Raw genomic sequence first — 27,292 nt, 5'->3', positions numbered from 1 at the left:
AGGGGATATTTTGGGGGGAAGACGTCTCCAAGTGGTCTCTTTCCCTGTTCTTTGTTCACCACGCTTGGTGGTGGCAGCATAGGGTTCAAGGATAAGGCAGAGTTTGTACCTTGGAAGTTTTTAACCTAAGCTGGTAAGAATAAGCTTAGGGGGTCTTTCATGCAGGTCCCCACATCTGTACCCTAGAGTTCAGAGTGGGGAAGGAACCTTGACAGGCTGGTATAACCGTTCCCTGAGGGCTGTTACTAGCCAAGGCAAGTTAGAGCAGCCATTAAGATCCCTCACATGCATAAAGCATGTACTTAACTTTGCAGGACTGGCCCCTGTTTAAATCATTAATTCTATTTCGTCCTATCTGGCAGCAGTTTGCCAAAGAGAACTCTCAAACAGATTATATAACTGTGCTATCAGCGTTTACCTCTGAACTTTGTCACAGTAGCTTATTCCTGCTAGAGGGGATGTAATATCTGCTGAAAATTTTAACACTAGCGTTCTCAGGTGACAATGGATATGGTAGCTAATGTGATAACCTTTATTGTACCAACAAATAAATATGAGGCGGTCCGCTTTCTCCCTTCTTCACATTGAAGCAATTCCTGTAGAAAAAATGAAGATGCTAGAAAATGCCCATAGCCTGTCAGGAGTTAATCACTGATTCCCTCCCACCCCCATAGAGGTGATGGTGGTGGCGGGCGGGGAGGAGAACATTGAGGAGAGCAGAGTGGGATGAGAGGAGAGTTTATTGTCTGGAGCATGGGATTTTTCTTGATAGAGGCTGAATATGCAGATTTAACTTGAGGGGTGAGATTTGGGGTTATCTTGGATGTTGGGGAAGCACAGGAACAGAATACCTCTGTGTGGGGCTGAGGGCAGAATTGGCCTGGCTCTGGGGAGTTGGGGAAGGGGGGGTAAGGGTGCGGGGAGAAGGGGGACTATGGGACCCCGGACCTACCACCACCCCCATCCTCCAGGTCCAGTTGCCATGAGTGGATCCAGGAGGCCCCAGAGGGTGCTGGTGCCTCAGTCCTGGACCACCTGGCTTGCTGCTGCCACTATGCTGGCCCTGGGCCTCCTCTTGGCTGGGGTCTGAGGCTGGGCCAGGAGGTGGGTGGCTCCCAATGGCAGCAGGTGTCTGGCCTCTTCATGTACGCCGTGAAGTCCTGCTTGGGGGGGGGGGGGGGGCGGGACTGTGCAGTGGGTGGAGGTGACTAAGCTGAGCTGCACAGTGGGAAGCTGAGCTGCAGAGTGGGGAGATGCGGGAGTTACTCCTGGGGATCCCAGCCGGTGAGTCTGGGGAGATGCTCTGTGCTGCTGGTGAGGTTTCCATTGCCCCAAGCCCACTAGTCCAATATAAATTGTCGTCTTGCTGTGGGGCAGCACCCTTCCATGAAATGCCCTGTTGCTGCAGGTTGCACCTTGACCCTGAGTTAATATAGTGATGAGTCCTGGGTGAGTATCATTACTATTTATTGGACGCTGCCCTGGCCTGCTCTGTGTCCGGCAGAGCACAGACAGTGAACAGAAAACAGGGGAGCAGAGGGGTTGCAAACACTTTCATAGCTCAGGGACCCACCTGTTTTTACCCTAGGATGTCTATGGCAACTACAGAAACTGCCTACAGCAACAAGTAAACTTAGGGAAGTACATTATAGATTGGAAATGGGTTGGGCCAGCACTACGTGACTAGCAAGTGCAGATCATAGCTCAAGTACGTATGCTTGAGTACCATAAACAACTGTGGGTTTATAAAATATATATTAAACTAAACACTAAAAAGAGTAGAAATTGGGGTATGGAGAGCTTATTGCAGGATCAGTGCCACAATTAGCAGTGACAATTGTATATAGTCATATCTTGTATCTGAACTATATAGAATTCTTGTGTGCTGTAGTGGAAGCTGTAAAGGGGGGCAGGAAACCCCAGAGTATGCACCAGCTATGGTTGTCTCCAGGTTTAACTTCAAGAACCCTTGTAATATAGAGTAGAGAGAAATTAGCAGACTAAATACAGATTTATCATTGCCTTTTCTCTTCTATATGTACGTCATGTTGAACCTGTGTTAACAAAACCGTTTTTAACAGCCTGAAGCAAATTTCTAGTAATTGGTCTCCATTTCTTGTATTTATAAAGATTTTTTTCTACAAATTCTTCAGTTATCCATAGAGCCTCCCGCTGTTCTCAACGCCTAAATGTTGAATGCTTCCCAAAAAACCAAAAACAAAATGTTTGTGGGTTGGTATTTATTTTTGGAAGATCTTTTGTGTTGATTTTATGTAGAAAACTAAATGGGGTAAACTCATTTTTTGTTTTGTTTGCACATTGCCTTTGATTAACCTGCCTCTTCTAGAGAATAGACTCTCTTTACATACACAATATGGCTAATTTCTAGTTAGCTTTGTGTTACTTCTAGTTGAGCTGATTTGTAATACGGTATGGAATCATAGAAATATAGGGCTAGAAGGGACCTTGAGAGGTCATCCACTCCAGCCCTCTGTGCTGAGGCTGGACCAAGGACCATGCCTGATAGGTGTTTGTCTAACGTATTTTTAAAAACCTCCAATGATGAGAATTCCATACCTCCCAAGGTAACCTAGTCTAGGGCTTAACTATCCTTTATATTTAGAAAGATTTCATAGTATCTAACCTAAATCTCCCTTGCTGCAGATTAAGTCCATTATTTCTTGTCCTACCTTCAGTGGATGAGAAGAACAATTGATCACTGTCCTTTGTATAACAGCCCCTAACATACTGGAAATCTGTTCTCAGGTCCCCCCTCAGTCTTCTTTTCTCAGGACTAACCTGCCCAGTTTTTTTGTTAATCTTTCCTTATAGGTCAGGTTTCTAAACCCTTTTCTCATTTTTGTTGCTCTCCTCTGGGCTGTCTCCAGTTTGTCTACATCTTTCTTAAGGTGTGGCACTTAGGATTGGACACAGTACTTGGCAGAGGCCTCACCAGTGCCAGATAGAATGGGACAATTACCTTACTTATCTTACATATGACACTCCTGTTAATAAACCCCGGTGTGATATTTGCCTGTTTAGTAACTGCATCACATTGTTGACTCATATTCAGTAAGTGATCCACTACAGTCCCTACATCTTTTGCAGAAGTACTACTGCCTAGCCAGTTATTCCCCATTTTGTGGTTGTGCATTTGATTTTTCCTTCCTAAGCATGGTACTTGGCACTTGCCTTTACTGAATTTCACCTTGTTGGTGTCAGATGAGTTCGGGAGGGATAGCTCGGTGGTTTGAGCATTGGCCTGCTAAACCCAGGGTTGTGAGTTCAATCCTTGAGGGGGCCATTTGGGGCAAAAATTGGGGATTGGTCCTGCTTTGAGCAGGGGGTTGGACTAGATGACCTCCTGAGGTCCCTTCCAACCCTGATATTCTCTGATTCTAAGGTCGTTTTGAATTCTTACCCTGTCCTTTGAAGTGCTTGCAACCCTGCCTCGTTTGGTGTCATTTGCAAATTTTATAAGCATACACTCCATTCCATTCTCCAAGTCATTAACGAAAATATTAAATAGTCCTGAACTCAGGACCCCACTAGCTATGTCCCTCCCACTTTGACAGCAAACTATTAATAACTACTCTTTAAATATGGTCTTTCGAACAGTTGTGTAACCTTCTAGTCGTTTCATTTAGATCACATTTCCCTAGTTTGCTTATGATAATGTCATGTGGGACTGTGTCAAAAGCCTTACTAAAAGCAAGATATATAATGTCTACTGCTTCCCCTTCCCCCATAAATTAGGTCAGTAACCCTGTCAGAGAAGGAAATTAGGTCTGGAAACTGGACAATTAAACTCAGATTCCCCGGCAGTACTCTTAAGTCCTTAGGCTCTAAAGGACTTGGCTCCAGTCAGATGTCTGGGTCTTGACTGAGGTGGCAAGGGAAAAAGTCTGCCTCCACTAGATTGGAGACAACCCAATACTCAGTATCTAACACTGTGGTGCTGCAGAAAACCAAGTGGCCAGTCAGCTCCCGGTGCTCCTTGGAGTGAGCAAAATCACTGACAAATCCATCTACTCAGACTACCACCTTGGTGCCGATGGCTCTACTAGTGCCCCATAAATTTAGATAAGTCAGAGACCTGAACATGGTGGCGGGTCCGGATTCTCATCTGCTGGGCACCAACCCCCTATCAGTACCAAGACCCACCCAGTCCCTGGACTCTCACTTATCTCCAGTACCAACAGAGTCATCACCATTTTCTAGTGGTGCTCTATCGACGGCAGATAATGGGGATTTCTCTTCAGTCCTCCCAAATCGCCATCCATGGCTCTCCTATTCACTCTCTCTCTTAGGAACCTGCTTCTGGAACCCTAGGGGAGACGGAAGACAGCTGAGAGAGACATCCTGAAGCCCTGTCCCAGTGGCATGGATGTCCTTGTATGCCTCCTCCCATCCCATATGGTTCCCTTCAATGACTATATTGGGACCCCGGGTGGCGTATCACCAGCAATCCTCTAGAGCCTCTCACCTCGCTTGCCCGCATGATAACGGGTAGTGCGTGGGAGTCACCTGAAGTGGAGCACCCATACAGACACTACTAGAAGAAGGAGGAGGGTTACTCACTCTGCACTAACTAGAGTTCTTTGAGACTGTCCCTATGGGTGCTCCACTATCTGCCCTCCTGCCCCTCTGCTTCAGCATTTCCTTTATAGGTCTTTGCCGTGGTGAAGGAACTGAGGGATCCTGTGCCACTCCCCTCACCCAGCTTCACCCAGAATTTACTGATGGCTGCTGAAAATTCAGCCTGTTGTTGTTTTTTCAAGACCTAACTTGGTTTTCTGTAGCAATATTTGGAAATACTGGTTATAGTTAAATAAACATTATATAAACAAATGTATAAACTGCTCATATGGATTTGCCTATTTCAGGATTTCCTATAAGAGCAAATGCCGTCTGATTTGTGTTGTCACTATTCGAACATGCAGCTGGAAAGACATTAAATACTGTACAGTGTGGGAAACTGCTGGTGCCAGATAGAAAAGTTAAGAACTCTTTTGCTCTGTTTAAAATATCAATTACGTTTAATAATCTTTTAGCAACTCAAAACACTGATGGCAATAACGAATATGCTGCTAAACGTGTTACATCTGGGGATTGCAGAGGAAATTATTGTCTCTGTGTCCCCAGATAGTCTAAATGTAGCAACATGTCTAAGGAATTGTATTTACAAACTCTGGCTGTAATTCCATTACTATAAGAAATACTCTTGGGAACTAGTTTTTGAACTAATACAAGACAGATGGAAATTTTATTATAAGCAAACAAAGACTGCAATTACCATTGAAGACTCTGGAATTATGGGGAGTTTTTGCATTTCTGGTACAAAGTGTATGTAATGTTTTAGGCTAAACCAACACAAAAACCTAAGTTATAAGAAACAGTTCAGCTATAAAAAGCGGTTAGCTATAAAAACAGCCACATTAGGAAACTGTATAAATAATTTTAAATGGTTTTGTTGAACAAAACAGTGATTAACTTGAGTGCCCTCTTACGGGTCATAATCACGCATATAGGAGCTCTTAACGCATCGCATAGCTAGCGATGACTATTGCTACCACCTCTTCAAAATTGTTACAGTACACAAACACATCTTTATTTACAATAACACATTAACCTAGCATTTTAATACAGTTTCCTCTACCTTAAAAAATAAGAAGATTTCTCATTCAGCCTACCCCAACCTTTCTCTTTGTTACAAAATCTCTATTGACTGGCAAGGGGGCGGGGGTGGGGGGGGAATACCTATTCACTGAGAAGAGCCCCTACATATAGTTTGTAACTATTTATTTTAACACCTCTTTGCTAAAAATTCGTTTGGCTTGAAAATTCCCTCACTTTTGAAGTATTGACGTTTGTCTAACTTTTCTTTAACCTGCCTGTAGTCAAAAATAGTTTGTTCCCACCCTGTAAAGTTTTCTATATCACTAAATAGCCTTGAGGATTTGTGTGCCATATATATTTGAAGAAAACAGACTATAATTAAGAAAAGTTATTAGCTAGTGTTCAGAGTAGCAGCCATGTTAGTCTGTATCCGCAAAAAGAAAAAGAGGACTTGTGGCACCTTAGAGATTAACCAGTTTATTTGAGCATAAGCTTTCATGAGCTACAGCTCACTTCATCGGATGCAACTAGCTAGTGTTGTGGATAGTATGAGCCCAGTCCTGCTCACACGGGTATCAGTGGGACTTTTTGCCACTGTTCACTGGAGAGTGACTCATCAGTTCTTTATTGGCTAGCTGCATCTTAGAAAGAAGGATCCCTTTATTCAGCTAACATTAGGGTGACCAGATAGCAACTGTGAAAAAACAGGACCGGGGTAGAGGGGCTAATAGGCACCTATATAAGAAAAAAGTCCCCAAAAATGGGATATCTGGTCACCCTAGCTAATGTCCTTCTCCAGCTTAAGTGATAGAGGTCTGGGTTTTATTTTATTTATTTATTTGGACCAATAGGACTGTGGTTCCAGTAATGGATTTATAGCAGTTGATATGTGGTTTATTAAGAAGAAGTGGTAACCGTTCATAAATAAACTGGAGTCCCATCTAAAACAAATCCTATGCATTTTGATTAAACCGAATGTGTACTTTTTGTCATTCAATCTAAAGTGGCACCATTTTTGATACTTTTGGCGAAGTGTCTGATGTTTTGACCCTGTATCTCCCCAACATAATCACATTACAAATTTGATCTATGGGTAGATTATTTTTTAAATAATCCCTTCTTTCCTAATTTAGTTCAGTTGTTTATCTAATAAAGGCCTTGTCTTTCCATTACTCTCAACTCTCTTATTCTGGTCAGCCATAATTTCATGATATTTTTTTTAAACCAGAGAACATTTAAGAAAGTACTATTATTGGAAAATGAGATGGGATTCCTTATCAATGGGACCAATAGGTGGGGGTGGGGGTGCACATGGTGACACAATATTCTCGTTCCTTAGCAGTCTGGTCTACTTTTCAAAGTGAAAGGAAATGCGAGGAGCTAGTAAAAATGACTCTTTTTACATTTCCTACCAAAGGGTTCCCTTCTCGTGTGGGACATGTACACAGGTCTATTATCCCGACAAAGTGACAAGCAGAAAATGTAAGTGACTTGCATATATATGAGTTTGTGACAGAAGACTTCTTCTCCCTGAGGCAGTGGATCCATGTGTTATCCACCAAACCACAGAGCCTCTTACAGAAATTGCTTCTACTCTCTGTACTTAATCTGGTTTTATCGCTGGCTAACTGAATAAAGCCTACCTACCTCAGTAAAGTGCTCACAGATCCAGAGATGAGAGCACTGCGTAAGTGGAAAGCATTAGACAATCTGTTGTCCAGTCCATGCCACGATTTAAATATATATATTTACTTTCATAGAATCATAGAATATCAGGGTTGGAAGGGACCTCAGGAGGTCATCTAGTCCAACCCCCTGCTCAACGCAGGACCAATCCCCAACTAAATCATTTCCTACGCAAAAGAAATAGGAATGATAGAGAGAAACCAACCAACCCTCAAAACATTCTATATCTTGAGAATTTAAAAATAAATAATTTTATACCAGTAAGCTTGCTAAATAACAGTGTTCTTAGCTAACATCTCATTTACAAAACCAAACACTTAAAAGCAAGCAAAAAATAGATAGGGACAGCCCTCATTTTTTATCTACATACTAAACAATATCACTTTTATCAGGAATATTGACATACGTATATTGCATCATAACTGTAACTCTAATCTTAAATAAATAGTATAGTATGAGTGTAATCTCAATGTATAAACCTAGTACCAACCTCTGATTAATAAAAGACAAAGAAAACAAGTTTGTATGTGTGAACACACACACACACACATATATGACACAAATTCACCGGTGGTTTTGCATTGTCTTCAAGGGGAGCAGGATTAGACTACCTGATTTCAGTGGGCATTGATTTAAGAGGAGGTGGCGCTGAATGAATGTGTATAAAGATGCAACAATCATGCGCCTTCTGGTGTCTGTTTAAATTATCCTAAGGTACAAAAAGGAGCTCCATCACATACTTGTGCTGTGATTCACTTGATTAATTTAATCTGTGTAGCTTTGGGAGAAGTATTTATTTTACAAATAAAAGCCAATATTCTCTTTGGAAATAGTCATGCCATTGTTTTCCGTCAGGTCGTTGTGAGCCCCAGTTCTGAAGTCTTTACTCAGGCATGCCTCCCCTTAAATTCAATAGAAAGAATGCTGGGTTAGATTAAGGCACAGGATTGGGAGATCAGAAACATAGCGTCTATTCTTGGCTTTGCCACAGATTCCCTGTGTGGCCTTTGGCAAGTCACTTCATCTCTGTTTCTCAGTTTCCTCATCACTAAAAAATGGGATAGTAATGGTGCCCTACCTCCCTGCAATGTTGAGACTAAATTAATTAACATTTGTAAGGTGTTTTGAGATCCTCTGATGGGAGGTGCTACACAGGTGGAATTTATTTATTAATGGAAATTTGCTTGCATCAAGACTTAGGGCTAGGCCTGTAATTCATCTTAAATCTTGAGCGGGAAATTGGTGTGGAGGGAATAGGCAACATTTGCGTCTTCTTTTGTGAGCAGGTACACAGGCACAGAGCCACCCTTGAACAGACAACAAAGAGCAAAAATGAAGGACACATGTATCCCACTCCCTCACTGACTGATGTAGCGATGATGACCGAACCCCTGGTGCAGCTATGTTGACGGAAGAATGCTTCCATTGACCTAGCTATCATTGCTCTGGTGGGTGATGTGCCTACATGGACAGCAATAACTCTTCAGTCAGTATAGGCTGCGTCTACTCTATGGGACAGTGGCAGCATAGCTGTGGTGGTATAGCCCTTACAGTGTAGACACAGCCTTAGAGAGAAGTCTGCAACACCTCCTCCCCTCCTTAAAACCTGTCTATTCCGAGAGGTGCAGAACACACTGACTTCAGTGGGGATTGGGGATGGCTGGTACTTCTCACAACCAAGTCTTGGTCATCTATCAAACTACACACAGTCAGGCTATGGTCACAGATTGAGGCACTTTCTTCTAAATCTAATGACCTGGTATCCTCAAAATATGTGCTCAGGGAAGGAGAGCCTGAAGTGAGAAAGAAACACACACACGCACACACTATTATAAAAGCTCAGAGACTGAAAAATGTACGGAAAAATAAGAGTTCTGAAAAGAGGGCAGGCAGGCTTAATCCTTAGTGCTTGCAGACATAGGTGCTGGAACTAGGGGTGCTTCTGCACCCCCGCTTGAAGTGGTCCCCATTGCATACAGGGTTTATAGCTCAGTTCAATGGCTCCCAGCACTCGAATTGTTCCAGAACCCTGCTTGCAATGCCATTCAACAGGTGTGCTGAGTTCAGAACCATTTACACATGGCTGTTTGCTTTAGCTGTTGAATTACAGTGGAATCTCTGCGAGTGAAACTTTCTCCTGCCTCCTGCATGCACCCTTTGCAGGGAGGACTGGCTGACAAACGAAACCTGCCTCTGATGATGTGGGAATCTACAGTGGAAAGATAGCATTTCCAAAAGGGTTTATGGTTTTGTCTAACTGGATAATGTATTAACCGGGCATGTATTGATGAATGTAACTTTAGCATAAATTTCTCATGTACCATTGACTTCTAATGTAACAATGTTTTAAAATAAAGAGCCATAATGTATCATTGAGCTTCAGTAAAAACTCTTTTTTGTTTTCACTGGGGCTTCAGCTTAAACTCTGATGGCAGGATATGGCCATGAAAAATAACAATGCAAAGCAGCCATCTGGCTGGCTTAATCCGCTCTTTGAGGATTCTCCCTGCATGGAAGAATCCGCAGGCGGTGTATGGCTTTGAGGCGGCGATAATTTGGTAGGGAACTAGAATAGGCAGTTGTATGTGAAAAGGAGGCATAAAAGAATCTTTGTGGCCCCTATCTGTCTTCTGCCAATCACGGCTCCTTTGGATCGAAGGATCTGGTCCACTGTATTAGTGGATCCAGAAGCAATGTTAGAAATGTTGACATTAAACAATGTGCTTTCAGGACATTAAGAGTGTTTACCTAGTTAAGGGAATTTTCCTCTTGCTTCTTTAAAATACATTTGCAACATTTCATTCTGAACAGTGGTGTCTTGGGGGTAAAATAAATCGAAACAGTTCACTTTCAAACTGAATCCACATGGTTTGGGTTTTTTTCTTTTGTAATCTGCTGCAAGGTGTTTGCACTCGATATGCAAGGCAGGGAATGTGGTGATGCGGTAGCTTGGTGACTCACCTTCTTGAACAGCGAACCATATCGATTGGTACGTTTTGAGTTTCATATGGCACCAAAGACATCAAGTAAGATTGAGCCTCCTTTTAGATCAATTGATAAGATTAGACAATCAGTTTTCCTTGTGATAATCAGGTTTTTTTTAATCTCATTTTTTTTGTTGTTTGTTATTTTGTTCTGTTTTTCACCCCTCCTCATTCTTTTTACATGGTAAGTGAGTGGACTGAAGGCTGAGTTAAGGAATTAGTTGGTGGTGGTGTAGAAAAGATCAGGAGCAAAGGGGTTAGATACTATTTAAAAAAATATTTAGTGTAATTATTATGAATCCTATATTTTAATTGCAATTGGATTGTTGTCTTTTAACATCTAAGAATGGAAGTCACGATCACGCAACATCATGTTTTAATATATTTTGGAACATTAATATTCTAAAGGTGATTGGGGAGTATGATTTTTGATGTATATTTTGGGGGGTTTTCTCCATTCCTTTGGACAGATTGCCTACCCTGACTGTGGTCCAGCCTTGATAATCTCAGACATTTCCATGGAAGATCTAAACACCAGGCTGGAGAAGAAAATAGATGTGCAATTTTAGGCCAAATATTCTGGGTTGCAGAGCTTATACAGAGGTAAAGAAAATACTTTAATATTCGATCCCGTTAGGCTTGGGTTTGTTCTTCAATAACTTCTTTCCTAAAGTATTGGGATAAAATATCTAAAGCTCACCTTGGAAAGCATGCTGTGAATGTGTGAGAGGTGTTAGGCTTTGTGGATAAATAAACTTCATTGTTATTCATTCAATTAATAGTCCAGGATAAAACACACATTTTGGGTTGCAAACAAGTTGCTATATATTATGGCTTTGGTCTTTGGGGGGAAAGGAGAGGTACAGTATAGCTACTATAGATTCATGGTAAAATTTCTGTATGTTTGCGGGGCTGGAGGAGACAGTCATGTGATAGATAAGTACAAGTTCTATTTGATGGTTTTCTAATACAGTGGTTCCCAACTTTTCTCGGTGCAGGGAACCCATTTGTAAACCTTGATGGCTTGTTGCAACCTAGTACATAGCTTTAGTGCAAAAACCATCTGGTTTACTAAATATTTCTTACCCACGATATATAATATACACAGTAATGTAATAAGTACTAAATAAGTGTGCCATGTGTATCACAGCAGAGGCTCCTGCGGCTCCTGTGCCATGAGGCTGGCTGGGTTCAGCTCCCCCCCCTCTCCAGGCATTGTGACCTCCAGGTTTATAGCACCACTCAAGTTTGGCCCAGGCTCCCAGTGGGGGTGGGGGTCACCAGCCAGGGCATGGGGACTGGGTGCATGGTATCGCAGCACCCCCACTCACTCAAATTTGACCTGGATTCCCCTGATCATCATGACAGAGAGCTGACTGGGCCAAACCTGTGCGGTGCCATGATCCCGTGCACCAGGTTGCAATACCTACAGTGGGGACAGGGAGCCGAGCCCAGCCAGCCCTGAGGGACTGGAGACCCAGGAGCCATTGCTGAATGTGGGGTGGGCTCTCCAATCCCCCCTGGACCTTCAACACACACTCGGGGGCAGGACCCAACCCCCACCCTACAGGTCTCCCACGTGACCCTTTGACATATGCTGAAGACCCAGTTTTGGGTTGCGACCCGCCCTGGTCTAGTGCCACGGCTATAGTGCCGGGGTTTGCTTGGTTTGCATCTGTATTGCGAGAAGGTTGAGTTTGCACTTCGTTCTTAAATGTCCATCTCTCATCTCCCCTCCCCCGCCAAGCCCCCCACCAAAACCCTGTAGTAGAGGCACAATATATACCACCATAAAACTCAAGCAACATTTAATGCCATATTCAAAAGAAGACCTCCGAATTATTGTACTTCCATGCTGATGGTGTCCTCCAATAAAGAGAGTAGTAAATGTAGTTTAGCTAAAAACAGCCATATGTCAATTTGAATAACTAGCTATGGTGGGTGTGCTCTAATCTGGTTTTTACTATCTATGACTAGAAAATACTCTCTGCAAAAGGTTCTGCTCTGGCGTTTCTGAAAGGATGAGGTAGCCTACTTTGGCCTTACGAATGCAGCAAATCTTTTTCTAATCATCATTATTAAATAATCTCTCGGGTGGCCTGCATCAGGATGAGTCAGGATTTTCCAGTTTTGTAAACTGTGCTGTACGTAAAATGCATCTGTACTAACATGGATGTTTTTGATCCGTCCAGCATCCAGTTGTTCCATAACTACACCCCAATTATTTGCCTCTGGAAGATGATACAGTGAGGGGGAGGTGTGCAAAATAGAAACAGCATATATCCGAGTATTATTCCAACCTTAATGCATTGGTTGAAGGTGACTGCATTGATCTGTAATCCCTTTGGTGCCAGGAGTTCAAACTTCGCCAACAGTGCAGTACATTTTTGTCAACCGTCAGTGCCAAGAGGTAAATAATTGACGCAGATCCCCTCTAAAACCTGAATCAAACCTTTTCCAAGGCTAGAATAAAAAGTCACTTTCCCCCTCATCATTTCAGTTTTGTGCATCATTGTTTTCGTTTCAGCTGCACCCATAGGTGCCGACTCTGTGGGTGCTCCAGCCTTGGTATACCAGACGAGCCACCCCGCCCCAGCAATTCTCCCTCGCCAGTGGCCCTACTGATCAGCTCCTCCCCCTCCCTCCCAGCCCTCCCGCCCGCTGCAGTCAGCTGTTCTGCGGCATGCAGGAGGCACTGAGAGGGAGGGGGAGGAGCAGGGACAGGGTGTGGTCAGAGGAGGGGGGCAAGAAGAGGCAGGGTGGGGGAAGAGTGGAGGTGGGGGGCTTGGGGAAAGGGGTGGAGTGAGTGCAGGGCCTGGGGGCTGAGGTGGGGTTGAGCACTCGCTGGGTAGAGAGGAAGTTGGCACCTATGATTGCACCTAGTGGTCTGAACCAGGTTGGGGCATCTTTGTGCTAGGCACTGTACACACAGTAAAAGACAGTCCTTACCCCAAAGAGCTTGCAGTCTAAAAGAGAAGATGTATTAGGTGGGTGAAACAAACAAGCAAGGGGGAAGGGGAGTATAGGGTGATAATACTAATAGGATGTTTTAGCACAGGCTAGCTGTGTGCACAGTTCATAGGTGTAATAAGCCAGTAAGAACACATAAGAATGGCCACACGGGGCCAGACCAATGGTCTATCTAGCCCAGTATCCTGTCTTCTGACAGTGGCCAATGTCAAGTACTTCAGAGGGAATGAACAAAACAGGACAATCATCAAGTGATCTATCTCCAGTTGTCCACTCCCAGCTTCTGGTAGTCATAGGCTAGGGACACTTGGAGCATGAGGTTGCATCTGTGACCATCTTGGCTAATAGCCATTGATGGACCTATCCTTTGTGAACTTATCTAGTTCTTTTTTAACCAAGTTATAGTTTTGGCCTTCACAACATCCCCTGGCAAAGAGTTCCGCAGGTGGACTGCGCACTGTGTGAAGAAGCACTTCCTCTTGTTTGTTTTAAATATGCTGCCTATCAATTTCATTTGCGTGACCCTTGGTTCTTGTGTTATGTGAAGAAGTAAATAACACTTCCTTATTCACTTTCTGCATGCCAGTCATGATTTTACAGACCTCATCATATCCCCCCTTAGTCATCTCTTTTTCAATCAGAAAAGTCCCAGTCTTTTAAATCTCTCATATGGAAGCTGTTCAATACCCTTTATCATTTTTGTTGCCCTTCTCTGAACCTTTTCCAGTTCTAATAAATCTTTTGTAAGGTGGGGTGACCAGAACTGAATGCAGTATTCCAGGTGTGGGCGTACTGTGGATTTATATAGAGGCAATAGGATATTTTCTGTCTTTGTGCATCCCTTTCCTAAAGATTCCCAGCATTCTGTTCGGTTTTTTGACTGCTGCTGCATATAGAGCAGATGTTTTCAGAGAACTATCCAGAATGGCTCCAAGCTTTCTTTCTTGAGTGGTAACAGCTCATTTAGATCCCATCATTTTGTATGTATAGTTGGGATTATGTTTTCCAATGTGCATTACTCTGCATTTATCAGCATTGAATTTTATCTGCCACTTTGTTGCCCAGTCCTGTGAGATGTCTTTGTAACTCTTTGCAGTTTGCATTGGCCTTAACTATCTTGAGTAATTGTGTTATTTGCAAATTTGGCACCTCACTGTTTACCCCCTTTTCCAGATGAGTTATAAATATGTTGAACAGCACTGGTCCCAGGACAGATCTCTGGAGGACACCACTATTTACCTTTCTCCAGTCTTAGAACTGACCGTTTATCCCTACCCTTTGTTTCCTGTCTTTTAATCAGTTATTGATCCCTGAGAGAACCTTCACTCTTATCCCGTGACAGCTTACTTTGTTGAAGAGCCTTTGGTGAGGGACCTTGTCAAATGCTTTCTGAAAGTCCAAGTGCACTATATCAATTGGCTCACCCTTGTCCACATGTTTATTGACCCCCTCAGAGAATTCTAAGAGACTGGTAAAGCATGATTTCCTTTTACAAAAGCTGTGTTGACTCTTTCCCAGCAAATCACATTCATTCATATGTCTGATAATTCTGTTCTTTGCTATAGTTTCAACCAATTTGCCTGGTACTGAAATTAGGCTTACTGGCCTGTAATTGCCAGGATCGCCTCTGGAGCCTTTTTAAAAAATTGGCATCACATTAGTTATCCTCCAATCCATAGTAATAATTGCAACTCATCACCTGCCTACCTGTTATAAAATAGCATCTGTGAGTTCTGTTGGGAACAGGAACTGGAAATGTGGACAAACTGTCAGATGTGCTGGAAATCTATTGGGAACGGCCTAATTGTGCAGACCCATGAGGTTTACATAAGTGTGACAATAGGAGCTGAGATGAATTAAACATTTTTTTTTTTAATAAGCAGGTCTCTCCAGGAGAGTCTTTCTAAGGTGAAAGAATGTGGATGAGACTAAACTGTCACTAGTGAAAATATTTTCAATGAGCAGCTCATAATTCAAGCCACATAAAATCATTTATTTGTGGTCTTTAATGACATTTACATATACTACCCAGCTAATACACGCCAAGTGAAATGTGAAGTGCGTGTTGTAATGTTGGGTAGCAATGTTTTGTTTATGGGTGACATGGCACTTTTATGGTAAGCTTCTGTTTTCAGGTACATAACTTCTTGAAAATGTTCTTTGCACTGCAGTCTCTCATATTTATTCTCAGCCTGACGGTGAATAGTTTTAGTATAATTCTGTGCATCTCACTGAGTTATTGGAGCTGGTGCGAAATGAGTTTTCTTCAAGTGTTAAAAAAATTATTCAGATGTATTTTTGCCCTCTAGTGGAAAAGGCTTAGCTTTTTTATCTTATGGTTGCAAGATGTAACTACTTGCTTTTTTCTCTTTTAAAAGTCAAAATTCCATGAAATGTTATGCAAAAACTGTTAGCATTATGATCGAGAACCAATAATCAGACTTAATCAAAATTTTCACTGCAACGGGTACTGTCACATTGCATGTTTATGTAGCAAATCATAAACTGAATGGCATATACAGATCTAGAATAGTATCTACTTTGTGTGTGAGAGAGAGCTAGCTACTGCTGCTGCTATAACCTTGATTTTCCTGACTCTGTTGTGTGAATGCAGCATTACAGATGAGACCTTAACTTTTTTCACTGATGTTTTTGGAACACCACTTATGAACAGGTAACTAGGCTAAAACATATGAGGTGTGAAGTGTTTGAGTGCAGTAACTTTTACTCTCCGATGCTGTAACACATTTTGAGGGACCACATTGCCATCCTGTGGTGAAGTGGGTGTGAAGCACTCCTGGCATCACACTAAACTCAGATGAGTTTCATGCATGATGTACTGTGATTAGGAGTAGACAGTTGGGAGAAATTAATGGATTTTCTCTCTGTAATACATTCAGGGGGAACAGGCTTATGAAAAATATACTCAAGTATCTGTTTATAGCTCTTTGGAAGAGCAGGAAAACTAGTCTGAAATATGACTATTATTTTGTAAGAGGAATTACCATTGTGGCTTCCATCTGGAGCTCTTTGTGCAGTTCAAACACATTAATTTAACCTTATAGTGGTGACAGGTAAGTATTGACTCTATTTTACCGATGAGCAAAGTGAAACACATGTTAAGTGATTTGATAAAGGCACAGAGGCTAAGGTGTGTATGAGACTCTCCAGTACAAAAGCAGGAGTAGGAGAATAAACTAATGTCCAAACTTCACAGTCATGTTGGGTCATGGAGTAAGGCACAGGACTATGAAACTGGAGACTTTGTTTCAATTCCCTCTCTTCCATTGTCTTGTTCAGTGACCTTCAAGCAAGTAATTTAAGTTACTTCCTGACCTTGTCTTCAGTGGAGTAGATGAAAGGAGACAAGGGGGAGAGAGGTGAATTTTAAACATCTTAGGTGGTCGTCAAGTAAACCCAAGGCTTCATGTGAAGATTTACCTAACCAGCTAACTCACTATAAAACTGCAGCTTGTCTTCTCTACACAAGGATTTTAACATGTTAGTTAACACAACTTTTTTCCTAGTTTAGGCCTTGCCTCAGGACCTTCGTTTCTCCATGTGTAAAATAGGGATACTGCCCCCACCTTTATAAGGCATTTGAGAGCCGCAGATGAAAGTACTAGCTAAATATTATCATTGCTGGAAATGTGGATCTAGGCTCCCAACCCTGCAGCATCCAGTTGTTTGTGCAAAGGGACTCCCTGCCCCATACAGGTCCAAAGCTCCTCCCCCATTCCTGATACCACCGTTGGCTGGCTCCCCCCAGATCTGCTCTGTGACTGGATTTAACAGTGGCTTAGAGAGCATTAATTCTCCACCTGTTTTCCTGCAGCTAGTTTGTAGTTTGAGGGGTATGTGCACTAGGGAGCATGTCAGTTAATTCTGTTCCTTTCTGGAGTCTTTCTATGCAGCGCAGTGCTCATGTGGATGTTTTGCAGAAGAGGAAAAATGTCTAAGTGTGAGGGAATGGGGAGCATCTTGTCTCTTTCTCACTGTCACCGTGCCTAAGGTGGGTCACAGCTGAGAATACCAAATTCAGGACAGACTGTGTGAAACAGGGCAGATACACCCCAAACTGGTGTTTATTCTGTCATTAGAGATCACCACGCCAGTAACAAAAGTGAACTTCTGTATCACCACACTGCTTAATGAGAAGTCAAAAACACAGTCCCCTTAGCTATTCTAGCCCTGGCTCACCATCCAGACAACCAAAATCTATGATGAGAGGTTACTGAAAACCAGATTAATCATACAGTAAGTTCTTCTGATCCCAAGGGACCAGCCAGTTAACTGGGTCAATATATAACTCAGATCTTACCCCAAAATCATGCTTAGAGTCAATCCTTCCATAACTATAAACTAAAAGTTTACTAATAGAAGAAGAAAAAGAAGAGAGTTATAAATAGTTAAGGACTCATGTACATTACAAGTGATTTTCAGAGACTGCAGGTCAGGATCTTAGCGGTAATGTAAATCTGCTAGTTTGTAAAAAATCTCTCTGGATTCACCCAAACAGATTGGGGGGGGGGGGTCATTCAGTTTCCTGTTTAAAGTTTCCTTATTACAAATCCAGTCCAGAGATGTGAAGCAGGAATGAAAACAAAGCAGTGATGTCACAGTTTGCAATTTAATAGCCCAGCGCAGGTACATGAAAAGATACTGGCCCAAGATGGAGTCCAGGGTCACATGAGCATGGAAAGTTACCAGTAAAAGATGGAGTCTTAGGTCACATGTCCTCACATACTTTGCTGACTCGCAGGGGTGGCCATTCCCCCATGCTGTCTGAGGCATCCACAGGAAAGGCTTACTGGGCATGATGAATTTCTTTAATGGCCCAATGTAAGATTGGAGTATCCTTAATGGGCCATCATCCCATAGCTGTCTAGCCCTGATGTAACTGTATCTGAGGGGTGTCGCAAACACAACACTTGTTTGTTACAAATATGTAGCCAGTATTCATAACTTCAGACACAAAGATGATACACGCATAAACAGGACTATCATACTTAGCAATTTATAACTTTTCTGTTGATACCTTATGTGACATACTTGGTGTAAGATTGATTGCAACTTTGTAACAAGGGTGACTCTATTAGTGTACCTAGTCATACTTATACAGCATCACACTTCCTCTGCATGGGACCACTGGGGCTTTCCCTGTGGATCTGGTCCCTTGCATACAAGCAGTTATGGGGAGCCTAAGAGACTTCCCCATGGCATCCAGGACATTTTGAGAAGTGCTTGTGAATGTCAAGCTAAATATACAGTGCTTAATTTACTGAGGATACCTGAGATGGGAGCCTAACCGGTGATGTGGAAATGAAAGAGGTGATGGCTTATGGCAGGTAAGTCTGCATTATTATACAAGGAGAATAATCGGCTGTTTGCATATTTTATGCTTAATGTTTGCTATTGCAGGTGTATTTTAACAACTGTTGACCCAGACACTAGGATCATGGACAGGAAGGAGCTACTGGAGAGGTAGCTAAAATATTAATATATGCCATTATGTGCCAGCAATGCCCCTCTGCCGTGTACATTGACCAAACTGGACAGTCTCTACGTAAAAGAATAAACGGACATAAATCAGAGATCAAGAATTATAACATTCAAAAACCAGTCGGAGAACACTTCAATCTCTCTGGTCACTCGATTACAGACCTAAAAGTCGCAATATTACAACAAGAAAACTTCAAAAACAGATTCCAATGAGAAACTGCTGAATTGAAATTAATTTGCAAGCTGGACACCATTAAATTAGGCTTCAATAAAGACTGGGAGTGGATGGGTCATTACACAAAGTAAAACTATTTGTCCATGTTTATTTTTCCCCCCTACTGTTCCTCACACGTTCTTGTCAACTGCTGGAAATGGCCTACCTTGATTATCACTACAAAAGGGTTTTTTTCTCTCCTGCTGGTAATAGCTCACCTTACCTGATCACTCTTGTTACAGTGTGTATGGTATCACCCATTGTTTCATGTTCTCTGTGTATATAAAATCGTCCTACTGTATTTTCCACTGCATGCATCTGATGAAGTGGGCTGTAGCCCACAAAAGCTTATGCTCAAATAAATTTGTTAGTCTCTAACGTGCCACAAGTACTCTTGTTCTTTTTGCGGATACAGACTAACGTGGCTGCTACTCTGAAACCTAAAATATTAAAGTAATTCTAATCAGTTATGTGTCCAGTACAGTTTTATTAAATTAAAATGTATTAACGATGGCTGGGTATACGGGTCTATGGGTACAGCTGACACTTCATCAGTTTATAATAACTTAAAGATGGGTGTATATGTGTGTATACAATATATAGAACGCATGTGATTGTATCCATCTCCCTCTGATATTTTGTGTGGCACTTGCCTACTTAGACTGTGAATGCTTTGGTGCAGTGACTAAGGGTATTTCAACACAGAAAAAAAAAGCCTGGGACTGGCCCATGCCAGCCAACTCAAGCTCACGGGGCTTGGGCTGTGGGGCTATTTCACTGCTGTGTAAACTTCTGGCTTGGGCTGGAATCCGAGTTCTGGGACCCTCCCACCTCATAGGATCCTAGAGCCCAGGCTCTAGCCCGAGCCTGGAAGTTTACACAGCAATGAAACAGCCCTGGAGCCTGAACCCCGTGAGCCCCAGTCACCTGGCATGAGCCAGCCATGGATTTTTCTTTGCTGTGTAGACACACCCTCTGTCTTTACATGTGTTTGTACAGTGCCTAGCACAATGGAGTCCTGGTCCTGATTAGGGCCTATGGGGACTATTGTAATATAAATATTAAGGCCCCATTCATGAAAGACTGTGTTGAAATGCTTTTCCAGATAGGGTTGCTTTCATGAATTGAGGCCTAAATAAAGTATATGCATATGCTTATTGCAAAGGGCAGTTATTTTAAAGGCATTTGCAATTTGTCCCCAACATAATTCAACCTTGTAAATTAGATTTTTTATTTTAAGTAGTTAAAAGCAAACAAAAAACCCTTCATCTGCTGGAATGGGCTGTATTTAAAACTCTGCAAGGAGAATATTTTCAAACCATGTAATAAAAGGGCCAAGTAATCGAGATGGCAATTGAACTAGCCTTTTACTTTTTGAAGACCTGGGACAAATTCCATCTGTGGTCACAATGAAAATAATCCTTGAGTATTTATGTAGTACTTTATATATTCACAGTACAGTACAAACCTCTGTGGTTTCTTCCTAGTTTTCATTTATGCCTGTCAAAACCCACAGCACAGTACGGTACAATTTAGTCTCATAGTGTTCCCTAAAAATGTTTTTAAATGGATTCATTCTTTATTTCAGTTGCTGCTTTTTGTGGTTCACTTACACATTCCATATTTCAGCAGCTCCTTATTTAAATATATTCTGCCTGAATTACTGGCCTTGTACTTATCATCTTAGGGATGTTAGAGGTGATGGTGGATAATCCCTACCAAGCCATATGTACAATGTCTGACGGCAGCAACACCTGGAAATAAAGAGCCATCTCACTTGAATACGGCAAACAGGATTTGGCCTGTGATCTCAGCTCGCTTTTTTTGCTTTCAGATCATCTACTGACTTACTCTATCCTTTTCTACACTATCTCATTGGGTAAAGGCCCTACAACTGCTTTCAATTTTAAGCTTAGTGACTTTCTTTTCGGACCTCTGAGTTTTCTGTGAACTTTTTAGTGTTCCAGGTTAGCTTTCCTGACCTTATTACTTAAGACAAAATGTGTATTTATATATACACACATACACTTTGTCTTAATTATACATTATTTACCTACACACAAATGAGAGTGAGAGATGTATGTAAAGTTGTTTAACACTAATAAACAGAATCCTGTCCAATTCTGAATTTTTTTATTCTGACAAAACTCTATTGACTTCAATTTTCCCTGCTTTTTTATCTGTTTTGGTAAACTGGAAAGCAGTAGTACATCTCCAAAGTAGAAAAGTGGGCCTAATAATAAGGCAAATAATAATAATAAGAAAAGTAGGCCTAATTGTAATCTATCCGGTTACCTTTCTCTACACTGAACTATTACACAATTACATCGATCTAAACTCACTGTGGCTAATGCTCTGTAAAGCTTTGCAACAGAGCACAGCAAAGTCAGTGCTTAGTATTTTACTGCAATTTTAAACTATCATAAATATAATGAAGCAAAAACTTCGAGGAGATGGAGTCAAAAATTTGGGTGAGAGAAGGTCCGACCTCTATGATCTCCCAAAGGGCTGATTCAGCTGGTGCGGAGTGCCCTCCACTCCTGGCTGGAGAGACTTTAACACTTGGCAGCATTGGATCCTAAATCTGGGCTAGGTAAATGGTTGTCAGAAAACAATTTCCCTACCGCTGTGGTTTTCCAGATGTCCATGCAGTGAAGCTGCATTTTATTCTTTTTGTCAGCTGTTTGACAATGCTGCTGCTTTTTAAATAAATACAAATGTTAAGATCCTAAATCATTAATGAAGTACAAATACACTTTAAAACCACATTTGAAAATAGTTTCTCTTATCCACTTGACAGATCCTGAGTTCAAGATTCTATCACATGAGTTGATGTCACACATGCCTGAACATTTCAGGGAGCTTTGCTCCTTACACTATTTACATGTTTATGATGTCTGTAACTCTTATAGGAAAACCAGAGGACTCTGAACTTGGATTTTCTCAGAGGGATAGGGGGAAACCTCACCATCCCCCATAAAATGTGGATAATGGTACTGACCTCCTTTGTAAAGCACTCTGAGATCTATGATGACAAGTGCTATATAAAAGCTAGGTGGTATTATTTGCTGTTTGTAATTTATCTGCCAGTTTGTTTCATTATGTTCCCATAAATCAGTGGAAGTTTGACTTAAGTCACTTAAGTCAATGGAAGTTTTGCCATTGATTTCAATGGGAACTGATCCAGGCCTTTAATTATTTAAGAATGTAAGTATTTATATTTATATATTTATTTTTACAAAGCACTTCAGTTTACTTGTAACCTGAAGAAAAGTACACAGTGAAATATGTGAAAGAGATAAAACGTACTAAACAGTCTCATAGGAGATTATCCCCATACGTACTTCCCCGGTCTTTGCATGCCCACCTCCATTAAGCAACCAGTGTTAGTCATTCCTTTGAGTGGTCTTTAAAAACAAGTTTCACTGAACTTTAAATGCTGCAGATTGTCATCTGCTACCACCCGAAAGGTAAAGTGAAGTAGCTCCAAGCAGAAATGCAGACAGGCACTACAAACACTTGTATGATGCCACTGCATTTTATCCTCTTTCTTAACATGAAGAAAATGCTCTTTTCAAACTGTGCTTTTAAAGCAGCAGCGTTTGTTTTGCCATAAGCGACTAATGCTGATCCTTTCCCCTCTCTGTAGGTATTGGATGTGTGATCCCACGCTGAAGCACAACATCTACGAATCAGCCCCACTGTTCAGGAGTCTTTTTGGCACTGATAAAATTGAAATACTTCAGGTTGGAGATCCTGTGTACAAGATAATCGAATGATGGAAGATACCTCTTAACAGAGAAATTTACCCTTTTATTTGTCTGCAAATAATTATTCTCTGATCATTGTTTCTAAAATCACTGTCAGTCTCTTTTGGATTTTGCATTGCACAGGCCTTTGAAAAACATATTATTCGCAGTTTGACCCAACGCGTTGCCAAAACATGCTCAGATCATGCTACCAGCCAATGTGTTAATGCTTAATCCTGAATTTTGCCTTCCAGCAGTAATCCAATCTCCATGACAGATATGTAATGAAAAATACACCTAAAATGAATACAAAAATATATTTAAAAATCACATCGTTGGGGAAGTCAAGAGGCAGAAGGAGTATGACAACTTTGTCTTACTGGACTTTTTCTTGAAGCCCAGTATAACCAAAAACTTTATTTGGCGTATAATTTCTTGACAATGAGAGGATTGGAATGGTTTTGCTTTCTTTTCCATCTAATTATAGCTTGGAAAATAGGAGAATTCATCCCTGAGAAATTATGCTGCAACAGAGAATCCTGTAGAATAAGGACTAATAGCAGCTAAATTTACTGTTCTGTGATATAAAGAGCCATGATCTTCTCTTTTCCATGCATTCTTTCCCTTTCCCTACTATACCTCTACCCCCATATAACGCGACCCTATATAACACAAATTCGGATATAACGCGGTAAAGCAGCTCTCCGGGGGGGTGTGGCTGTGCGCTCCGGTGGATCAAAGCAAGTTCAATATAACACGGTTTCACCTATAACGCGGTAAGATTTTTTGGCTCCCGAGGACAGTGTTATATCAGGGTAGAGGTATATTCGTTCAACCCCTGCCTCTTTCCCATACTAATCTGTCTTCTCAAATGTGCCTTCTCTCTTATTTGCTTCCTCTTTTTCTCATCTTGTTCACCTTTGCTGCTTACATTATTCGTTCCCTTCTCTTCTCCCTATCTTGCTCTGCAGTTTCTACAATGATCCACAGAATGAAATATAAAAACATTAATCATTACAACGCCGTCATGATACAGGCAGGTACTGTACATATTGTCTGAAATCCTGGCTCTGCTGAAGTCAGTGGCAAAACTCAGATTCACTTTAATAGGGCCAGAATTTTACCCGTTATGTAGACAGTTTACCAGTGAGAAAACTATGGCAGAAAGTTTTAAGTGTCTTGACCAAGGTCACAGAAAGTAAGAGTCAGAAGCAGGGTAAGAATGCAGGATTCTGTTTCTCTCAGTTCTGTGCACAGCTCACTAGACAATGGTGGCCAGAGGCTACATTGGCTGTTTATCAACAGATACCTGGGCAGAAGCCAGTAGAAAACTTGCAATGGCCCTGAAACCATTAGCAGGTCTTATATGAGGACCAAGAGGAGATATACCATACAACACTGAATTGGCCCACAGTTTACCCATACTTGATTTAACCACGTCAATGGAGTTTTGGCTCCCAAGTGCCTAAATCACTTTTAAAAATCAGGATAAGGCTCCCAAATCAGTTTACATTGCAACACTGAGAGCCAAAACACCTAAATACCTTTACAAATCTGGGTCTCTTACTGTATGAGACTCTCTTATGGTTAATGTTTATCATTCTTTTATTAACAGCATATTAGAAATTACATGGTCTAGACCCACCACCAGTCAAACAGCAGTCGCTTTTCTACCACCATCATGCCTTATTTAATGGTTTTGTGCTTGTCCAGTTTAGATTGTAAAATCCTTGGGGCAAAGACCTGTCTGAAATATGACGTATAAAGTGTGACGCTCATCTCTGGAACTCTAGAAACAATAATGGACACATAGAAATAACTCGTAAACTTATTACATTGTCAGTGCCCATGAAAGGGCAGATCATATAAGCATTTTGTGCACACTAGCACATTTAATAAAGCTGGAATGCATTCCAGAATTTTTTTTCAGCCTTAACTGTGAATTTCCTTGCATTTGTAGGTTTAGCTTAGACTCTTAACGGGACCCCCCCACCCCATCTTGAAATCTTAGTCAACTGCAAAGAAATGGGTTTAAAAAGAGTTTCAAGTACTGCATCTGCCCCTGAGGCCTTGCAAACTCTTATGGGTTTACAATCAAATTTTCCTAATTTTTTAAAACATGTTTTCCCCTCTCCTGTTGTAGTTTGATAGACCCATGCAAATAGGGGAAAGTGACTCAAGAGGGAATGCAATGACACAGACCATAGACAAAGTTCTGTCAAATGCAAAGTAAGCAAACGGAAAAATAAGCTGTAATTTTTTTCTCTGCAAGCTACTTTTTCAATAGGATGCTGAGGAGTTAGTTGGGAAAATATAGCTTAAAAGTTGCAGACAAACATAATTTTATTTTTTAAATAAAATTTAAAAATCAGTTTAAGCCCTGGCCCTGCACTTGGGGCAAGTCTACACTTAAAATGCTGTACAGATGCACCGCTGTGGCACTTCAGTGAAACTGCTACTATGTCGACAGGAGAGCTTCTCCCATGGGAGTAGTTAATCCATGTCCATAAAAGGCGATAGCTATGTCAACGGAAGAAGCTCTCCCATCGGCACAGCACTGTCTATACTGTGGGTTAGGTCGGTATAACTGTGTGGCTCAGGGGTGTGGATTTTTCACAGCCTTGAGTGCCGTAGTTGTACCTTTGTAAGTTTGTAGTGTAGACCTGGCCTTAAGCATGTGAGTAACTGCACACAGGTAATCCTTTGAGTTCAAAGAGTTCATAAAGTTTCACACTTGCATACATTGCAGCGCCTGTGTGTTGTTTATGGTTTATTGTTCTATTGAAATGAACTTTTTTGTGTGCTGGCTTTTAGTCTCTCTCCCTCTTCCCGGCCCCATCTCCACCCCCACGCAGTGATGGTTCTCTGATATTTTTACACCTGCTAGGTCTCAGGTTGAGCTCGGTAAATTTGTCCATATGTTGTTGTTTATTTCAATAAAAATACCAGATTACTTCCAGAAAAATCAAGCAATCTTTTTAGTCTCTGAGCGCAGGCTCATGGGACACCCAAGGACAGCTGTAAAGCTCTTCTTTTCAAGAAGGTCTGGTTAATGTCAGTTAGGAAAGCTCTCGGTAAACAAATGAGTAATTGATCGCTCAGCTTTCACATAGCTACTGCGTTTCTGGGCCCACATGACTCATTTGTGAACCATTCCTGTCGTCCTAATGCCATAACATTGGAGAAATGATGATTGTTTCTTGGAGATTCTTCCGTGGACATAGTTGCCAAGACCAAAGCTGTAATGGTTTGTTATGATGACCTTTGTTATTCCATTAGGCTCAATTGCTTAAAAAAAAATGATGTGTGCATACTTTAGGAAAGTTTTTACCCTTTACATTGACCTGACATCATAGTTTATACTACAAAATGTATTAATGACAAAGTAGTGTTTTCATGTCAGAAGGACAAATTTTAACAACTATAATCTGCCCTTAGTCATCATAAATATAAATGTAATGGTAAAACAGATCTTGTTAATGCAGCCAAGACAAATGCTAGGCTATATTTCAAATCAATTGAGGCACTAGCCTATACACTCCAAGCTTTTTGTGTAGCTTGAAATACACTATTGTCAAATAGCTGTTAACATGAATTTTCCAATGGTTTTTGTAGACTAGTAATGACCTACTTGATGCAAACAATCCAGGCATTTTTCATATATTGCTTGAAGAAAAGTGCATGTTGTTGAGGAAACAGAGGGGATATAAGGAGAATTAAACCGACATCTCTCATAATATTCACTACTTTTAAAAAAATAGACAATATGTTTTTCAAGAAATCTTGGAAACATGACAGAGCTGGCAAAATACATTTTACAACAAACAGTTCCATCTGCTGTTTTGAGAAGGTTTTATTTCCCTGTTTCCTTTTACTAGGCGTGTAAAAGCAATTGCAAAAAAAGATGCTTTTGGCTGGCCCCATTTCAGTGCCAGATCCTGGGAATGGTGATATGTGTTAGCTAGTGTACGGCATCGATCCTCAATCTCTTTTTTGGAAATGGGGGGAGGGTAGCAACGGTAAACAGCAAACCACCAAGACTCGTAACCAACAGCATTTCTGTTGAAGTACAATTAGACAGAAAAGTGACTGTAAAATGTGCACATTATATTCAACAGAACTGTCCCCTATTTGTATTCGGGGACACATCCGCCTATTGCAGGGATAATACAAACAAGTTTTTATTCCTTTCTGCTCCTCGTGGCACTACAGGGCCTGCAAGCTGAATGAAAGAGGTAGGTTCTGTTTTGACTTCAACACAGTTAACTACATACTAAAAGCAGGTTCACTTTCTGCCCCAACTTAGACCTTTGTCACCTCTTCAATGGAGTTGGTTGCACAGAGCTAGCAGAGTTCAGAATGTGGTCCCGTGTTGCTAGCAGTGATTTACGAACCAGAAAGATCCCAGCTTTCTAGCTCCACGGTGTGTGTAGGGCTAGCAGTTAAAAAAAGCTCTTGTCAAATGAGTAGATATGGTCTGGAAGTCACTGAGACAATAAATACGGAACCCTCTGGTTCTACTTCTACAGACTCCCTTTTCAGAATAGCACAGCACTTCAAGCCTCTGT

At 41.4% G+C, this 27,292-nt stretch overlaps 1 protein-coding gene across 1 annotated transcript in view; it reads left to right on the top strand.

Moving 5' to 3' along the window:
- Window positions 1-25,683, top strand: part of MTARC2 (mitochondrial amidoxime reducing component 2) — a 43,874-nt gene extending 18,191 nt beyond the window's left edge. The window contains exons 6-8 of the transcript XR_006289822.1: window positions 18,681-18,743; window positions 21,888-22,024; window positions 22,623-25,683. The gene's annotated coding sequence lies outside the window, so the exon portion shown is untranslated. The remainder of the gene's footprint in view (window positions 1-18,680; window positions 18,744-21,887; window positions 22,025-22,622) is intronic.
- The last annotated feature ends 1,609 nt before the right edge of the window (window positions 25,684-27,292 follow it).

This window comes from Chelonia mydas, chromosome 3 (genome assembly GCF_015237465.2).
Source record: "Chelonia mydas isolate rCheMyd1 chromosome 3, rCheMyd1.pri.v2, whole genome shotgun sequence".
Taxonomy (NCBI): domain Eukaryota; kingdom Metazoa; phylum Chordata; order Testudines; family Cheloniidae; genus Chelonia; species Chelonia mydas.
This window is presented reverse-complemented; position numbering and strand designations above follow the sequence as displayed.